The 19,104-nt window shown below is 55.0% G+C and overlaps 1 protein-coding gene across 1 annotated transcript in view; it reads right to left on the bottom strand.

The window, feature by feature from the left end:
- The window catches only part of PPFIA4 (protein tyrosine phosphatase, receptor type, f polypeptide (PTPRF), interacting protein (liprin), alpha 4), a 98,406-nt gene extending 79,302 nt beyond the window's left edge, over positions 1–19,104 (bottom strand). Inside the window, exon 1 of the mRNA XM_014946342.1 lies at positions 19,050–19,104. The gene's annotated coding sequence lies outside the window, so the exon portion shown is untranslated. The remainder of the gene's footprint in view (positions 1–19,049) is intronic.

Genomic DNA, 19,104 nt, shown 5'->3' with positions numbered 1-19,104 from the left:
CAGCAGTTCCCTGTCTCTCTTGAACTGGGGAGCCCAGAACTGGACACAGGATTCCAGTTGTGGCCTCCCCAGTGCAGAGTAGAGGGGGAGAATGATTTCCCTTGACCTGCTGGCTACACTCTTCCCTATGCAACCCAAGATACCATTCTCCTGCTTTTGTCCTGCACTTTAAGCCTTCTTTCTTGCAAGAAGGAGTTTTTGGTGGCGATTCTGCACGTCCACAGACACCATGAAGCAGAGGACCGTGTTCCCAGCTCACTGCACCAGCGAGGTGGAGGTCTGGAAGATGCTGCATCTCTTGAACTGGGGAGCCCAGACCTGGATGCAGGATTCCAGTTGTGGCCTCCCCAGTGCAGAGCAGAGGGGGAGAATGACCTCCCTTGACCTGCTGGCTACACTCTTCCCTATGCAACCCAAGATACCATTCTCCTGCTTTTGTCCTGCACTTTAAGCCTTCTTTCTTGCAAGAAGGAGTTTTTGGTGGCGATTCTGTCCCTGCACGTCCACAGACACCATGAAGCAGAGGATCGTGTTCCCAGCTCACTGCGCCATCGAGGTGGAGATCTGGAAGTTGCTGCACCTTGAGAGCTGAGTTGAAAAGGAAAATCCAAGCCATTCCCCTTCAGGAGAATGGTGGAATTATCTCAACCCTTATTAGCCATCAGAGAAAACACAGAGAGCATCTCAAGAGTACCCTGCCATGGAAAAAGCTCCACCTGGAGCTCCTTCCTCCTAGATATAGTCCACAAGGAAGACACATGGAATATATAAGTCCAGTTCCCTCCAGAGATACCAAGTAAATCAAGGAAAAATAAATCAACCTTTTTGTGAATGTCACGAGTGGTGTTAGACCCAGCAGGGAGCTTTGAGCAGAGCCCCTGAGGGCTTCACGCAGTTCCACCAGCCCCCTCCACCCCTCTCTTCATTAACTGGCACCCCCCTACCCCAGCTCATGACCCCCATGGCTTATGGGGCAGAAAGGCACCTCCTGCAGCTCAGGCAAGCGGAGCAGAATCGGGTGACCTGGAAGGCAGAGCTTCCACAGACACCAGCCAGGTCCTTACCCAGTCTGGTCCCAGTGGGGACAGGGTTCCCATCCCAGCTGGGGTTTGGGTACATCAATGGGGAGGGATGGGGTGCCACTGGGCAAATGACCCCTTGAGATGTCCCCAAAGAGGCCAGTGAAGGTGCTGGCAATACAGGGCATCTGGGGATAAGTGAGCATGCTCCAGCCCATGCTATGACCATGCTCGCAGAAAGGCACCTCCTGCAGCTCAGGCAAGCACAGTATAATCGGGTGGCCTGGAAGGCAGAGCTTCCACGGACACCAGCCAGGTCCTTACCCAGTCTGGTCCCAGTGGGGACAGGGTTCCCATCCCAGCTGGGGTTTGGGTACATCAATGAGGAGGGATGGGGTGCCACTGGGCAAATGACCCCTTGAGATGTCCCCAAAGAGGCCAGTGAAGGTGCTGGCAATACAGGGCATCTGGGGATAAGTGAGCATGCTCCAGCCCATGCTATGACCATGCTCGTTCAGTGGTCCTGGTACCCATCCTGCTTGTCATGGTCCCAGTTCAGTGATCCTGGTACCCATCCTGCTTGCCATGGTCCCATTTCAGTGATCCTGGTACCCATCCTGCTTGCTATGGTCCCAGTTCAGTGATCCTGGTACCCAACTTCCTTGCCATGGTACCAGTTCAGTGATCCTGGCACCCATCCTGCTTGCCACGGTCCCAGTTGAGTGGTCCTGGCACCCATCCTGCTTGCCATGGTCCCATTTCAGTGGTCCTGGTAGCCATCCTGCTTGCCACAGTCCCAGCAGTGCATACCCAGCCCTGCCTTTGTCCCTGGTCCATTGCACCCAGTCTAGGGATGCTCAGCGCCGGGCTGGACGAGCAGAGACTCACCAGAAGATCTGTGGTGACCCAGTGCTTCTCCTCTGGTCAGAGGATTCAAAAAGCAGTGCTTCAAACTGAGGGAACTAACAGGGAATTGCTCCAGAGAGCGTGGGGAGCGCCGTGGTTTGCAGCAGGGTGGCAGCTCTCCTCTGTGCAGGCAGAGCTCTCATCCGAGCAGTTATTGTCACAAAAAGCAGCGCCGGGCATTAGTTCAGCTCAATTTCCAACTCGTTCCCTCTTAAAATGTCAGCTCCGTGGAGCTAAGCTAATGCAGTCAGCTCCGTGTCCTTGCCAGCAGCACCCAGGGCACCTCGGGCAGAGCCCACCACCGAGAGACCTGGGACCTTGTGTCCTTGTCCCCCCCGAGCTTCCCATGAGGTCCCACAGCCACATCCAGCTCACCCAAGAAGACTGCAAAGGTGGTGGCCCCAACCATGCCATCATCGAGCCTGGCCCATGTTTCCATCCCCAAAATTGACTCCAAAGGGTATCTGAGAAGCATCCTCTCCCCATCGGCACAAAGCCCCTCGACACAGCACTTTGTCCCCCCACCAAGCAACTCCGAGGGGCTCCCACACACACGGAGTCACAGCAAGAGGCCCCATGGCCCTGGTGGCAGGGATGACCCCCCAAACCACCCCAGGAGGAGGTGAGAGCAGGAATTGGCCAACCCCTGTGAGACATCACCAGGGGAGGGGGGAACCGTGTTTCACAGAATCACAGAATCTTCTAGGTTGGAAGGGACCTTAAAGATCATCTTGTCCAACCGTCAACCTGACTGACAAAAATACATCACTAAACCAGACCTCCCAGCACTACATCAACCCGTCTTTTGAACACCTCCAGGGATGGGGCCTCAACCACCTCCCTGGGCAGCCCATTCCAATGGCTGAGAACCCTTTCAGTGAAAAAATTTTTCCTAATATCCAGCCTGAACCACCCCTGGTGCAACTTGAGGCCATTTCCTCTTGTCCTGTCACCTGTGACTTGAGAAAAGAGACCGACCCCCATCTCTCTACACCCTCCTTTCAGGGAGTTGTAGAGAGCAATAAGGTCTCCCCTGTTTGCAGCTCAGCAGGCTTTTAAAGAAATTAAAAGTAGGTAATTACATCGGCGCACGGCTGGCTGGAGGAGACGCAGGCGCGGTGGTTTCCGTCCTGGTCCCCCAGAGCTCCTGGGGGCACTCAGAGACGTGGTGCCCAGGAAACCGTAAAATCCCTGGAAGGGGGCTGAAGGGAAGGAGATGAACCCAATGCGTTGGCAACACATCTGCTGCCTGAGCTGACAATGTCGTGTGCTCTCTCTAATAAAAGCAGGCAGCGTATCACAGCTCACAAACCGAGAGGAGGCACAGGGGGTCGGGAGTCCCTCTCCACGAACAACTCAAGCACAGAAGCTGAGCCAACATTTTCTAGAAGGTTTAGTGACCATTAAGCAATCAGAGCACCTCTCTTACAAGGAAAGGTTCAAATTGCTGGGACGCTTGAGCCTGGAGAAGAGAAGGCTGAGGGGAGACCTTATTCATGCTGACAAGTATCTCAAGGGTGGGCTGAAGGAGGATGGAGCCAGACTCTTCTCAGTGGTTCCCAGTGACAGGACGAGGGGCAACGGGCACAAGCTGGACCATGGGAAGTTCCACTCCAATCTGAGGAAGAACTTCTTTGGGGTGAGGGTGGCAGAGCCCTGGGACAGGCTGCCCAGGGAGGGTGTGGAGTCCCCTTCTCTGGAGATCTTCAAGCCCCACCTGGATGCTCCTGAGTGATGTGCTCTGGGCAACCCTGCTTTGGCAGGGAGTTGGACTGGATGGGCTCTAGAGGTCCCTTCCAACTCCAACAATTCCATGATTCTGTGATTTGTGCAGGCAGCTTTACATTTCTGGCTTCTTAACAACACGATTTTGGACCCTGGGCATCCCACAGTGCCCTGTTCCTGCAGATGTTATACCAAGAAGAACTGAGCTCCACCACAGCTGGTTTAGGGATGGTTCAGCCCAAAGCAGCCTGTCCCCAAGACCCACCACGTCAGCGTCGCAGTGCCAGCGCTGTGCTGCTGCAGTGCTGCAGTCCCTCCAGGGCAACGCAGGGGAAAAAAAATACCATGTGTCAGGGGTTGGTGGGATGCTCACCCGAGCAGAAGTGGCTCCCTGCCCGGCCTCCCGTGCCATGCCCTCCTCTCACCTTCCCCAGCCCAGATGCTGCTGGCAGCCACCAGCCCACCTGGGATGACCTTTACCTGCCATGACGATGCAGTGACATCTGCTGAGCGATGCTCGGGACGTGCAGACCTGATAGACAGAGGTCCCTTACCTTGTCTCCACTGGGTAAAAGCACTGATTTATCTTAAACAGCTTTGGAAAGGGACTGGTCTGGACAGCTGGATGCCCTTCCCTGCCGAAATACAGTGATTTAAGGCCAGCTCCTTTGAAGCAATGCCTGCTGTTGGGGTTCACCTGGCCACCACCACCTGAGAACCTTCAGTCTATGCAGACAGAGCAGCAACACCTCCCTGACACAGAAATACACCCAGTGGAAGAGCTCAAGAGGATTGAATTTACCCCAGACCCAAAATCCTGAACACGGGAGGTGGGATTTTTAAGCACTGTCCTTTGCAAAGGGCTTGGCCCTGCTGAAGGACATGGTGGCCTTCAACTTTGACTAGTCTCAGGCAAAGCATTCATGGGATGCCCTTCCCTGCCGAAATACAGTGATTTAAGGCCAGCTCCTTTGAAGCAATGCCTGCTGTTGGGGTTCACCTGGCCACCACCACCTGAGGACCTTCAGTCTATGCAGACAGAGCAGCAACACCTCCCTGACACAGAAATACACCCAGTGGAAGAGCTCAAGAGGATTGAATTTACCCCAGACCCAGAATCCTGAACACGGGAGGTGGGATTTTTAAGCACTGTCCTTTGCAAAGGGCTTGGCCCTGCTGAAGGACATGGTGGGCTTCAACTTTGACTAGTCTCAGGCAAAGCATTCATGGCACCTCTGGCTATGCACCTTAACACCCAACCTGCAGATCTGCCATCATCATGGCACAGCACTAAGTGCTGTCCAAGGACCCTTTCTTACCTCCAACATCACAACCACACCTGCCGGCCACCACAGGTGGCAGAGCCACCTCCACCTATTTGGACCTCTTCAGAGCTGACACCTGAGGATAACTCAAGGGCCAGGCCCACATCCAGCAAGGCGTTGTATCCTTACAGCTGATGCAGCACACAAAAACCTCTCCCAAGGTGCTCCCACACCTGACACGGAGTCAACTTGAACAAAACTCATCTCTCCCTACAGCCAAAGCCACCTTCCTCCCAGGCACCAGCTCCTTGTGGCACCTTTGCAGGTCCAAATCCTTCCATGCATGGAACAGGCATAGAAACAAGCCCATCCTGCTTATAGATCTCAAGGTATTTCCAAGAAGCATCAGCCAAGCCTGAGGGCTGAAAGATAAGGACAAAATCTTCCACAGATATGGAAGAATCTAGTTCCTGAGGCCCAAGAACCAAATACACTCCCAAACTGGGTCTCACCACTCCTCCTGCCCTTTGTGAAGCATATGGCCATCCTCTATCTGTGTCTGGTCTGGGGAACACAGGACAGGACAAGGGAAGAGGGTTTCTGGGTCAATCTTGGTCTCATGAGGGGGAACAGATGGATTTTCTGGTGGGACTGATGTTCTGAAAAGCAATTACACATGAAGACATCCCCAACAGACTATGCTGTGCTCTGGCCCAGGGCCCAAGTCATCCAGGGTTTGGATTTTAATTAGCCCCATTTTGGTATCTGTTCTCTACTTCCCTCCAGATAATGATTTAATTATTACAGACATGTCTTCAAATTAGCAGCTTCCTCAGCGGATTATTCATCTGGGATCTCCTCAATTACAGAGCCCATCTCACCGCCATCAAAAGAAAGGCTGGAGAGAGCAAAGGAAAACCAAAACCCTTCCTGGAAAGAGAAACCATCCAAGCCCCCAGCTCCTGGGCAGGGGCCACGGCCAAGCCCTCCTCCTACTTTTCTCCATGTCTCACAGTTGGTTAAGAAACATGGCTCTGAAACACACCCCAAACATCTGCATCATGCCTGATCATGGTGGCATCAGGGCTGGTCTTGCCTACCCACCGTCAAGCCTTTTCACCCAGCAGATCACAAGTAGGTGGAGAGGCCAAGCAAGGTGAAAGGGATGCACCATGTTCTGGGACACAGAGTCATTGTCGTGCATCCCCCCTAGTGGGACTGCTTGTTTGAGGATCTCCTAGGAGAAGGGAGCCCTGCTGTGGACTCATTGCTAGGCTTCAAGTGCCCATGTGCTCTCTTCAGGGTTGGTGCCACCCAGCAAGCCCCCCACACTGGGAAGGACCTCAAGGGAGAGGAAGAGGTAGGTTTCCTGGTGGGATCAGGCAGAGGATGAGGCACCTGACAGCAAGCCCGATCTTCTCGTCCAGCAGTGGGATGAGGTGGGGACCATGCTGAGGTCCAGCAAGGCTCCAGGCCTGGAGGATGAAAGCAGAAGAAAGAACAGCAGACCAGATTGCCCAAAAGAAATACCAGATGTGTTGCCCAAAAGAAATGCCACATGCATAGAGGACACAGCAGAGTGAGGGTGAAACCTTCCCAGTGCATAAGAAATACCAGATGTGTTGCCCAAAAGAAACCACATGCATAGAGGAGGACACAGCAAAGCGAGGGTGAAACCCTCCCAGTGCAGCTCTACAACATGACTTGGTGCCAACAAGCAGTAACTTACCCACAGAAAAGCCAAGTCTCCAGATAAATTGCCAAGCAGACGGGTTGCTTCCCCACTGCGAGACCCGAGCAGAGCATCTCTGTGCTGCAGGGCTTCAGCAAACCCTCCTCCCCAGCCTGGCATGATCCCCCTCCCCAGGGTAGGCTGGGAAAGGAGGGGACACGCTCCTGAGGTACCCCATCCCTTGTTGGAAAGGCCAATGAGCTCAAAAGACACACCAAGAAGCACTTTGGTCCTTTTCCACTGATAGATTTGGACTACCAGCTGCACGTTGTGCTTCTCCTAGGACCCCCAAGATTTCCCTCGCCAGGAATCCCCATGTTACTACCAGGGAATCAGATTTTGCAGCAGCCACTGGAAAAGCTCTACAGCTCTTCCTGCTGTAGCACGGACAGCGGCGGAAAATCTCTGCCGGCTCCTCTGTCGCTGCAGTTCACACTCCAACAGATGAGCTCAAACCAGCTGCAGCTCCTGCTGCTGCAGGAAGAGCCCTCGAGCGCAGCCACGCGCGCGGCTGCTGCTGAGAACACGGCCCAGGCCCCTCCAAACCCCGACTCACGCCCCGTCTGCGAGGCCAGAGCCACTCTGCTCCTCTGGTTCCCTTCCTCGACACAAGAAAAGCAACTGGGCAGCAAAAATACCCAGGTGATGCAGCCTGTTATCACAGCAAACAGGCTTTGGGATACAGCCCCGGTGCTCCTCGTGTTCCCAGTGGGATCCACAGCCCTGTTCTCTGCTGGATCTGGTCCTGCTGGACCACCACTGACCCTCTGGGGCATGGCCTGGCTCTGTCCTCCCCACCAGCAACCACAAGCCCCCGAGCGTTCGAGCTCTCCACCCCGTCAGATTTGCTAAGAGGGATCAACACGTTCAAGAACGAGTTGGGGGAGAGAAAAGGCCGTGACAACACAAGCCCTGTAGTTTCATTTCCTTAAGAAACCAGGCTAAAGAAGATGGGAGTGGAAGCGACGCACAAAAGAGAGACGGATTTTCATTAACCCGATCAAACCTCCCGGAATATGATAACAGAGGCAATAACAGCCACCTGCCCTCTGGCTGAGGACAAAGAAAGGCATCCTAGTTATGAAGAGGATGAAAATTGGAGGAGAAGAAAGGAAATGACTCAAAAATGGCTGAAATGTCAGATGTTATTAAAAAGCCTTCACCTAGAGAGAAATAATGACTGATGAGAACAGGGATATGATGGGGGAAGCTGAGCAGCTGGAGAAAAGCGGGATGGGGAGCAAGCACCTGAGAACGGCTCTGCTCACCCCTGAAAGCCACCCTGGTGCCTACAGGGGTGGGCTGACTTCTGGGGGTGAACCTGGGGCCACCTGTGAGAAATCTGGGGTGCTGAGAGGCCGTGCCAGCAAAGAGGGTGACAGCAACCCCAGGCTACCCTCACCCCACCACAGACCAGCAGGTCCTCAAGGAGCCTGGTTAAATGCCTCCGTATTTTGAAGCATCCTTTCCAGAGGCCTCATCCTGCTCTCCTGCCACCCCAGGGCCACGCTGTTGCTGCACCACGTCACAGGGTCCCTGCTCTCACTGCTTGAGGACAGGAGCATGGATTCTTGCTTTCTCAGGGTACTTTCCATGCCATCAGCACGTCCGAGAACCCGCTGCCAGAATCTTGAGTGGGAAAGCAAATCGAGCAGTCTCTCCAGCATCCCCACGAGCATCACCCTGCGAGGAGACACCCACAGCCCTGACCCCCCAGGGACCATCCCACCTTCAGAGGAGCAGAGCCAGGGCATCCACAGCTGCCAGTAGTAGCCGGTGCCCACGTTGGGCAGCGTGGCCTCGCATGGCCCCGGCTTTTCCAGGCTGCTGCGGTCACACCGGGGAGAGGAGTGTGTCTGGGCTGTGTCAGCGTCACGCAGCACTGCGGGCTCGCTGCCTCCCGCTCCCCAGCAAAGGCAGCTCCAGCCCAGCCCGGGAGCCTGAGCTGAATTCACGCTGCTCTTGCTCTCCCAGAGCTGCCTCGAAGCCCCTTCCCCGCCGCCGGCGCGGAGACGAGCTGCCCGTCCCCACTGATCTCCCTCTCCGGCATCTCACAGGCAGCGGCGCCAAGGGCTCTGCAGGCAGGAGCGACTCAGATTCCCCGCAGCAGCCTCCCCCTCTTGGCATCTCCCTCCACCGCCTCCCCAGCCGTCCGTGAGCTGCATTGGCAGATAACACCCCCCCGAACCCCTCCCCGCAGAGACCCCGACACGACAAACCCAGCTCCCGCCGAGGCAGACACACGCGTGCCCAGCCCTGCGCTGGCTCCGCATTAATATGCACACAATATGGCCAGAGCGGCTCTGAATCTGACAATATTTGCTTTTTGGGAAACAAGAAGAAGCAGGAGCCAAACTGCACCCATCTCCCTGCTGGAGCAAGGCCGAGGCCCATGGGGAGCCGTGAGCTGCGGCTGCACGGAGGCCGGACTCTTTCAAACCCAGACCATCATCTTTGGAGGAAGATTGGGAGGCAATAAAGCCATCACAGCAGCCACCATCGCCTTCTCCTTAGCAGCATCCTCCTACCACCACCAGTCTGGACCTGCTCTCCCCAGTCTGCTCTGGTTACTGGTGTTACTGGTACCTGTCCTCTGCCTGTGAGTCCCCAGGGATTTACAAAAGCTTTGGGTACCACCAAGTGCACCTGGCAGCTGCCTCAGAGCCCATCAGCCCCAATCCAAGCCAATGGGGATGGAGAGGGACAAAAGGAGACCATGGAAGTCCCAGCTGCCCCAGAGACCGGGTTAACTTGGGTGCTGATAAGCAGCTCCCCATCTTTTGGGGATAAGTCCTGCAAAATCTCAAGCTTTTGGGAGAACAGGCTCAGGCAAACCTCCAGCTCACCAGCGACTATGCAGGAGCTGACCCACGGCTGCTCTCACACCTGCACTGAAGGAAAGAGGGAGAAAAGAGCTCAGGGTGAAGGCAGCAGCACGGGAGGATCCTTCTGCTTCCTTCTCTGCAACAGGTTTTTGGCATTTCGAGGGACACCAGGTCAGTCCATGTGGAGCCCAGAGCTCTTGGAAGGAGAAAGTCCGGGCACTGAGTGATGGAGGACCTGCCACATCTTGGTCTGACAGACCAGGGTGGCTCTTCCTGGTGGGTCACTACCCTTGTCCCCACCCTTGGGCAGTGGTGACACCTCCTTGCCATCTCCAGTGGTTGGATTTCCTCCCCCTTGCAGTGGAGAGAGGAGGAAACCAAGTGGTCAGTATCTGTTTGCTCCGTGGGGCTGGTGGCTGGTTTCCTCACCTTTTCAGCCTCCAAAATATACATTTTTTACTGTTGTTTTATCTTTTTTCAAGACTGGGGGAATTAGCAATGTTTGTGTCCTTTGTGGACGATACTGCAGGAGGGTGTAGGACTCCTACCCCCTGGCCAAGCCCGTGAGCTGTGTGTGCCTCAAGCCTGTGCCCACCCTCTGCTCCAGGCTGCACCTACAGCCCAGAAACAACCCCCCCAGCAGCGAGAGGGTTTATTGCATGGAAATGGAGAGAGGAAATTCCAAATGCCTTCAATCCAAATTCCCTAAGAGAGGAAATTCCAAATGCCTTCAATCCAAGCTCACCTACAGAAACACATACATTTAGAGCATCGCTCACGTTTTATAGCCTCAGCACCTCCCAGCTACATTGAACTTCAGTTTCCACATCCACCGTGCCCAGCACTGCTCCAGGATCCCCCAGCCAATGCCACAAAGCCAGTTTGTCTCTTCACCCCAAGATCACAGCGTGTGACATTTGGCCCTTGGCTTCATTCGTAGACCAACTGCTGAGTTCTCCCTGCCCTGCCAGCAAGCCAGGAAGGTCAAGAGGCTGAAATCTGCTGGAGAAAAAAGCCTGCTTGCTTGGTTACACACCACTCTTCCCGCTGCCCTGTATGAACCCAAAACACCAGCGTGCCCTCTGCATTCGCCCATTAAAGAGAGACCCAGCTGCTCAAACCAAAGCAGTCGGTCCCCTTCCCTGTATTCCACATCTCAAAGCCAGACGTGCAAATGCAAATTATACATTTACTGCAAAAAGGATGGACTAGACACCTGGGACACACACGGGGAGGGTTAAAGGGATGAAGCACAGCACTCACGGGGAGGGTTAAAGGGATGAAGCACAGCACACTGCATCTCCAGCAGCTCTGAAGCATACAGCTACTTGGACACAAGAGCATCCTGGTGGGTAATGCTGGCCAGATGGGCCCATTCACCTCTGCTCTCCTCGCTGCGGAGACAGACAAGGGGCTTGGAGGGCTCCAGTGACAGGCTGGAAGGGATTTTGTAAGTGCCTTTTCCATGTCCTGTCCTGAGATGGGAACAGCCCTCGCTGCCCTCTGCCAGCACACTTGGCCAGCCCTTCCCTGGGAAGGTCACCAGCAACAATGGCATTTTCTTTGGCAGCCACAGAGGGTCCATCTCTTTGGTGAAAGGATGAGTTTTGGGGGGTATTTCCCTCAGTGCCACATCAGGGATGAGTTTCCCCTCCTGGATCCTGCTTCCCTGAACGCTGCTGCCCCCCTGATTACCACACCTCACAGCACAGAGAATAAAGGTTATAAACGGTCATTTACCCCCAAAATCGACAGAGTCACCGCGTTACTTAAAGACCAGATCTCCAGAGCAGAATTTCACCCTTTGTAACGTAACAGATGTCCTGCACTGAGCCATGCAGCAATATTTAAATAAAAAAAAATGGTGGCTGTACAATAGCCAAGTCATTTGAGAATTAAAGCACTGGTATTTTTAGGCAGCGGGAGTACGTGTGGGAGAGATCTCAAAGTGCAGGCTGATGCCATTTGCTGCAGGGCAGTTAGAATTAGATTTATTGACGACGTGTGATTTGAAAGCGACACCAGTGCTTACGAAGAGCCATGCAGCAATCAGCAATGCTGGGGCTTATTTCAGCTTCATTTTAAGGGACAAAATTTCTTTATATAGGTGTAAACACAAAGGACAGGCAGAACGAAAGCCATTGCAGAGATGCTCTGACTGCCATCTCCAAAAATGGCCACTGCAAAAGTCTCGTAACTAAATTAACTAGAAGCAGACGATCAAAAGGGGAAAAAATATGTTCTTTTTTTATATTACAGCCCCAAAGTGTTGGTAATGATTGAGTGATTATCATCCCGGCTTTGATGCTGGGGAGGAGCAAAGGGAAGTCTTCTCTCTCCATCAAACACCAGCTGCTCTCTGGGTGGCACATCTGGATATCAGACAGGTACCAGCAGCAAAGCAAACCCTTTCTGGATCCAGGCTCAAAGGAAAACCAGCTCAGATGAGAAGAGATGAGCCTTCTGGCTCCAATTAAACCCTTAATGGGTTAAAATGAGTTAAGCCGTGTTATTCCACACATGGTGACTGGAGAGCCCAAGGCCAGGAAGGGTTTGGGGAGATGTCTCTCTGGGGGATGCTGGCAGTGACCTTGGAGACCTCGCTCCATCCCCTGTGTCCCAACGAAGCTGGCGAGCACCTGCCTCCAGGTGCTGCGATGCTGGCGAGGAGCGAGGACAGCAGCTCGTAGCAGGCAGATGGGAATCTCCAGGAATTCCACTCATCTGCTCTCTAGCACAGCCAGGGTTTCCAAGCAGCAGAGCAGCAGCCAGCATCTAGTTCACTCAGCACCTCCATGGGTCCTTCAGGGGCTTGGGTTGGCAGCTCCTCTGTCCCCAAAGCCTCCTGTGATCCTGCCTCAGCCCAAACGCCAGGCTCCCTGTCACCACGTGGACTGGGCCCTGCCTTCCTCCTCGCTGCAGGAGATGTGGGGATCAGGTGTCCCCAAGCCCACACCAGCAGCGTGTCCACTGGACACCGCCACCACTGATGCTACGAGGGTGGCACGGGGACAGGACCCATCCTCAGCTGGGGTGGAAAACACATTACTGACACAACGGGATGGCAAAGGCACCAGAGCACATCCCAGTGATGCCCACCATGCCTAACCCCCACTAGCCCTGGCCAGAAACCAGCTGTGGTGACACTGGGAAGCCCACCAGTCTTGTGTAGGACGAGGAGAAAAGCAGGATCTGGCCGTGCCACCCTCACACTTCATTCCCACCCCACCTTCCCGAGAGCGGGGAGCTCAGCAAGCTTCACAGCACGCCTGGGGAAGCAGGCACGAGGGAGAAGATATTCAGCAGCACCACAGCTACCTCATTGTCCCAGTTTGAGGTAAAACCGGATCAATTTTGTGTTCTGTAACTTTGCATTTTAGTTAGGCCTTTTCTAACTCTCTGAAATTAACGGCATATTGTGGAGGAAACTGGTCCTTCTCAAAGTGATCAGACCCATGTTTGTGCTACATGCCAGGGAATGGTGTGCAGAGAGGCCCTTGCTTATATTTATTGCTATAACAACCAAGCAGCCAATTTTCGTTATTTGCCCCTTAGAGGGTCGGAAACGGAAAAACGTAGAGGGGTCACATCTGTGGGGAGGAACGGACAGGACAGGTGACCCAAACCTGACCAACAGGGTATTCCATCCCATCTGCCCCATGCTCAGTATAAAAGCTGAGGGATCAAAGGGTCAACTCTCTTCCTGCAATGGCCGACGTCCGAAGAGGACCCTGTCTGTTCATCTGCCTTTGATCCCCATGTGTTCCTGACTCCAGAGCTGGAATCCTGCTCCTGTCCATCACCGAGTCCAGTCTGGGACTTCCCCAGTGCCTGCTGGTGATGGACTGTCATCCTGGGAGCTTGATACGGTTTGGTATATATGTTGTATCTATTTCATTATTTTCTTCTCTTTTATTTTAATATTATTTTTGATTAAAGTAGTTTAGTTAATTCTAAACTTTTCAATCTCCTTATCTTTTCCTCTCCTCTTTCGGCGGGGGGGGGAAGTGCCATCTGTTGGTTCGGTTGCGGTGATTTCGGCTGAAACCACAACACTCATCCTGCAGAGAAACCGGCCAAGACACCGCAGAGCTTCCTGAGCCTCGAAACGCTGCCCTGCGCTCTCCAAACCCAGGTCTCACCCAGGGACACCCACAACCCGGCTGGGAGCTCCCTTGGATGGAGCAGGAATTTCAAGGCACCACCCCATGGATACAGGGCTCAGGTCCATCCCCCAAGGACAAAGGAGAGGAGGGCGCAGAGCCCGTTTCTCCTGGCTGTGGGGCTCTGGCCTGATTTGAGCTGGCAGGACAGTGAGCCATCAAGGTGCGTGAGGAGAACTCGCTCCCTCAGAGGAGAACGTCATCTCACAACCTCGCCCAGAGAAATCACACTCGCACAAGGTACTTGGCGTTATGTGGGACAGTTTGGGACCAGAATAACTTCCCCTCCTGGCTGATCGGCGTGCGAATAAATCAGCCACAGCCAAAAATAACCTCTGGACCTTTTTTGACTCCTTCCTGCAAAACAGTTTTTGGGGGGGGGATGTGTGGATGCTAGAAGGTACTTGGCATTATGTGGGACAGTTTGGGACCAGAATAACTTCCTCTCCTGGCTGATCGGCGTGTGAATACATCAGCCACAGCCAAAAATAACCTCTGGACATTTTTTGACTCCTTCCTGCAAAACAGTTTGGGGGGGATGTGTGGATGCTAGAAAGAGGCCAAGATCTAGTTAGTACAGCTGCCAGGCAGTGAATTACGGGCAGATTAACGGGATTATTGAGGCTGTAAACTTTGTACAAACCCATCTTTCCCCTCACTGTCTGCAGCCCTTGGCACCACGAATTTCTGGATGGGGAACAGTAGCAGGCACCACCACTGAGCCTATTTTATTCATGATTAAGAGGTTGAGATCATATTTATGACACCTGTGTTAATGCCACAACAAGGCTATAAACACCCCTCCCGATTTTGGAAGCCAGAAAGGCCAGGCTTTGGCAGGAGAAGATCCGTTTGAGGACGCACTGCACTCATTAGACTCCCTGAAAGGTGAGCATTGGGCTGGAAGCGTGGCTGAACCCTTCCCCAGGCTCCGTCCATCCATGTGCAGCCCAGCTCCTATCTCCTGGCTCTCAAACCCCCCCAGGGCATCGCACGGCCACCAGCCCCACAGCAGCACGTTTCTTCTGTCCCAGCACATTAGCCACATTGTGCTAGGGACAGGGAGGTAAAACCCATCCGTAATCATGGAGAAAATTCATTTCTGCCAGGAAAGGGTGGAAACGGGAGCTTCAAATCAATGCACCTGGAGGATGGGCAGCAGTTTTAGGAGGAGGCCCCTTGCCCTGCTGTGCCATCCCGCCCTGGCGATGGATGGTCTCCTCTCTGAGAGGATGGATGGAGAGCCCAGGCAGGAAGAGCATCCTTCCCTGCTGCACATCCTCACAGAGCAGCGCTGGCTATTTAAAGAAATCGGCCACACTCTGTCAACAACATCTCACCTCCCCGCGGAGGAGCCGGGCCCGTGCCCTGGCCTTCCCTGGCACAGCACTGCCTCTGTGACCCACCAGCACACACCAGGGGCTGGGCACCACGGGTGCTGGTTTGGAGGAGAGAGAGGCATCAGGCAGCAAAACACCCTGGGAACTGCCCTCTCCTGGAAATGGGCCGCAACGGACAGGAGGATGGGGGAAATGAGCTCTCATCTGCCACTTGTTTTCTTCCTTTTTTTTTTTTTTTTTTCCCCTCCCGATGCAATTAAAGGCAGCCACCCAGCCGGTACCTCCTCGCGCTCGCTAAGAGAAGCGTGGCAGAAACTGAAAACCGGGAGCTGAAAAAAAAAAAAAAAAAAAAATCTGCATTTCAGATAAATTCCAGCCTTGTCAGTCCTGCAGGATTACGGCGCTGGAGGAAGCGACCCAGGAGCTGATTTAAAACACCAGGGTGGAGATTCAGGGAAGGAAGGACAACTTGGAGGACATACGGTGAGTCCCTCCTGGGCAGTGACTTTTAGCCCTGTCTTTTGGAGGAGGTTTGGTACCAGGGTCCAAGGTGCCTCCACCTCCCCGCTGCGGGATGGAAATGGCTGCAGAGGGGGTGAGGGCAGGCAGGGCTGCTCCACGCTCAGCTTTGCACAAAAATGAGAGAGGGAGATGAACACCCACTTCATTCCTTAGGGCATCCTCACCCTGCAAATAAAACAAGAGGGCTTCGCAGTGGCCCCACAAGGATTTTAACCTGCTTGACCACAGCACAAACGGAAGCAAAATCCAATTATATCAGTGCAACCTTGACCACAGCACAAACGGAAGCAAAATCCGATTATATCAGCGCAACTTTTTTTTTTTAGGAAAGAGCCTTGAATCATTTTTCGCTACTTCTGCTCCAGATGGGCCCAAATGCAGACCTGTCCCCCAACGCTGCAGTTGTTTCATGTGATATTTTCCCTTCCTCCCTCCCAAATGCCAACTTGTGTGAGCACACCCACACGTGCACCCACCTCCAAGCTTTTTGGCATCATTTGCTCACAGAGGAGCCCTTCAAGCACCGGTAATTCCCATTTGCAGCCCTCAGGAGCCTGGCCAGGGCTTGGACCCACCTGTGGAGCCCACCCCAGAGCCCTCACCTCGGCCAGGACCGTCACCTCCACGCTTGGCATTTCACAGAAAGCAGCTGTAAAGTGGGGGGTTGTTATTGCATTTAACACCTCTCCGGGAAGAAAGCTGGGCAATGGATCCAACATCCTTCCTCTAAGAAAGCTGGGCAATGGATCCAACATCCTTGTTAATAACCCAGTTATTAACCCAGTTAATAACCCAGACACTTCCCAGCTCACTTTTGGGAGCCATCTGGGAAACCTCAGGCTCACTAAAGCATTCTCTAGGAAGAAATTAATTGTAAAATAATGTTTCAAGGTTTGCTAAAGAATCCAGTATCTTTCTGCTTTGCTGGAAAACATGAAATGGCACTGCCCAGGCAGTGGCCAGCCAAAGTCACTCCCTGTCCCCAGAGAATGGGGACCTCCAGAAGCACTTCCAGTTGGGTCCCAGTTTGGGTTCAGCACCCTGCGAGGCTCCAGGGCTGCCTCCCACTGCTTCAGTGTGAACTCCCACCTCCAGCACAGTGCCAGGCTCTTTCCCAGCACTGACTCACAGCCACAATCTCCCCACCCTCCACACCACAACCCCATCACCCCTCTTCCTCACACCACCGTCCTCATCCCTGTCCAAAGCCCCATCCCCCAGCGGAAGCTTCCTGAAAGGGCAAGGCTTACAAAAAGGGCCCTCAAAGGACACAGACAAGGAGGTTTTAAGGGCGATTTTTATTCCTGGCACCTTGTGAGACAATTAAGACAGGCAGGAACCCAAATCTCTGGCCAGTTCAATCCCCAGCACCTGCACTTCAACTGCTGGCGAGCGCCGAGGCACAGCTGGACTGAGGCACTGGTGCAGAGCAAGACTCGTGCGCCCTCACCATGAGGCCAGAAAGCTGCACAGTCATTTAATCCCACATCTGCCAAGGCACAGCTGAGTTGGCCACCCTGGAAAGCCAGATTTGTCCATCAGTCCCACCACTGGTGTCTCAGGAACACGCCAGGGGGGTCTCCTCGACCCTCCAGCTGGTGATACAGTCTGTCTCCTGGAAATGAAATGCAGGAGGAGCAAGCACCAAAGCTGGGAAGTCACCCATGCACCTGAGCACCTCTGGGTGCCAGGGTGCCAGCACAGTGACCTGTGCTAGTGGCTCCCTGACAAATCTCCAGGGAAGTCCTCAGAGATCAGTCCTGTTTCCCAACCAGCACCGTCCAGAGGTGCAGAGACATCATGGCGCCCTCGAAAGCAGGGACACCTGAGACTCCTGGACCATCAGAGCTACAAAGGCACCAACTTCCCATCTCTTCTAATGCCCGGGCAGCACCACGACCAAGAAACTCCCAAACCACACAGGCACGTTCACCCAGGTACCAAACTCCAGCTCACACCTTGCCTCTGCACCCACTCACATTGACAAAATGCCATGGTGGTGTCAAACCCACCAGGAGTACCTCATCCCAGCCTATGAGCAGCTGGTGGCAAACAAGCTTAAATGAATACTTTGCCAACCCTGACTTGGCCAAAATCAGGGTGTCCCCAGAAGGTTTTGCACAGCTTTAACAAAACCCAGCTTCCTAAGCCAATTGCTGTTATAATGATGCAATTTAGGGGATAAACAAGCCCTTCAGGGCTGGTGTTATTCAGGAGAAAATCATGGTGTCTGGAGGCAGCTTGCCATGGCTGTGACGAGACGGCACCAGCCGACAGAGGATGGGAACCAGCGTGAGCACAGCTGGAGCTCGCCAGGCTGGCTGGATGCTCACTGAGCTGCTCCAGCCCCGGGGGCAGCGGGCATCCACCCAGTGCCAACATCCAGGCTGGACCACCTTGGTGAGCATCTGCCCCGCTCCAAGCTGGCCCAGCTTAGAGGACATTTATCTGGTACCGAGCTCCAGAATCAGCCCCACGAGCATCTATGCAGTGAGCATCCTCAGGAACTGGTCGAGCCTGGAGCTCGGTGCCAGGCAGATGCTCAGTGGGGCTGACAGAGCCCAGAGCTGGGTGCTGGGGGGTTCCTCGTGGGGTTGATCCAGCCCTGAGCTTGGCACCGGGTGGATGCTGGCAGGGCGGATGCTCGGGGGCTGGAGACAGGGCTGAGGGAGGCGGGAGGATACGGCGCTGGGAAACCAGAGGAGCAGCAGAAGGCCAGGGTAAGGCCAGCCTCACCAGGATGCCTGCCCTCCCCCTCAGTGTAAGGTGGAAGCGTGGGGTGCAGAGGGAACAGCCTGGGACCAGACTGGGGGGCTGCCAGGGGCAGAGAGCAGCTGAACATCAAGGAACCCCCCTCCTCGCTCCTGGGTGACAGGAATCACTGACCCCCCCAAACCATGCAGCCTTTGGGGGGTGGATGTGCCCACCCTTTACCCCTCCTGCCTGCACCCCCAGCGGGGACAGACTGGCTGGCTCAGCCCCCTGGTCTGGGGCCAGTGGTGTGGGGGGCACAGCAACCCCTTGGCTCAGAGACCCAGCCTGGGGGTAATGCCGGGGGCAGCAAGTACCCCCACGACACAGCTCGGGGTGAGGATGACATCCCCCCCCAGCCCACACTCAACCCAAGGGAAAGGGGGGAGCTCAGCACACCCTCTGCCTCCGACACCCCCTCCAAGGGCTAACGGGGTGGGAAACAAAGCACCCCCGGGCTGAGGCACCCCCTCCCGGGGGACGGAGCATCCCCGCGGGGCACGGCCGGGCAGAGCATCCCCAGCCCAGCCCCACCCGGGGGGGCAACGGGGAGCAAAGCCCCCCCGGCCCAGCCCCACAGGGGCAGCAGGGTATCCCCGGGGGCAGGAGAGCATCCCGGGGGGGGGAAACGGCAGAGCCTCCCGAGCCCAGCCCCACCAGGGGGGCTAAGGGGGGGCTGAGCATCCCCTCCCCGGCCCCACCGAGGGGCCGCAGGGGCAAGAGCATCCTCGTCGCGGCCCCGCGGGGGGTGAAGCATCCCCCGTGGGCAGCGTGGGGCCGCCCGGCCCCGCCCGCACTCACCGACCGCCGAAGTCGCTGGAAGCCGCCGCCGCCGCCGCTGCTGCCTCCCGCTGCC

Source organism: Calidris pugnax, unplaced genomic scaffold, assembly GCF_001431845.1.
Source record: "Calidris pugnax isolate Ruff unplaced genomic scaffold, ASM143184v1 scaffold116, whole genome shotgun sequence".
NCBI classification, from domain to species: domain Eukaryota; kingdom Metazoa; phylum Chordata; class Aves; order Charadriiformes; family Scolopacidae; genus Calidris; species Calidris pugnax.
Note: the sequence above shows the minus strand (reverse complement) of the source record. Positions and strands in the feature narration are given on the sequence as shown.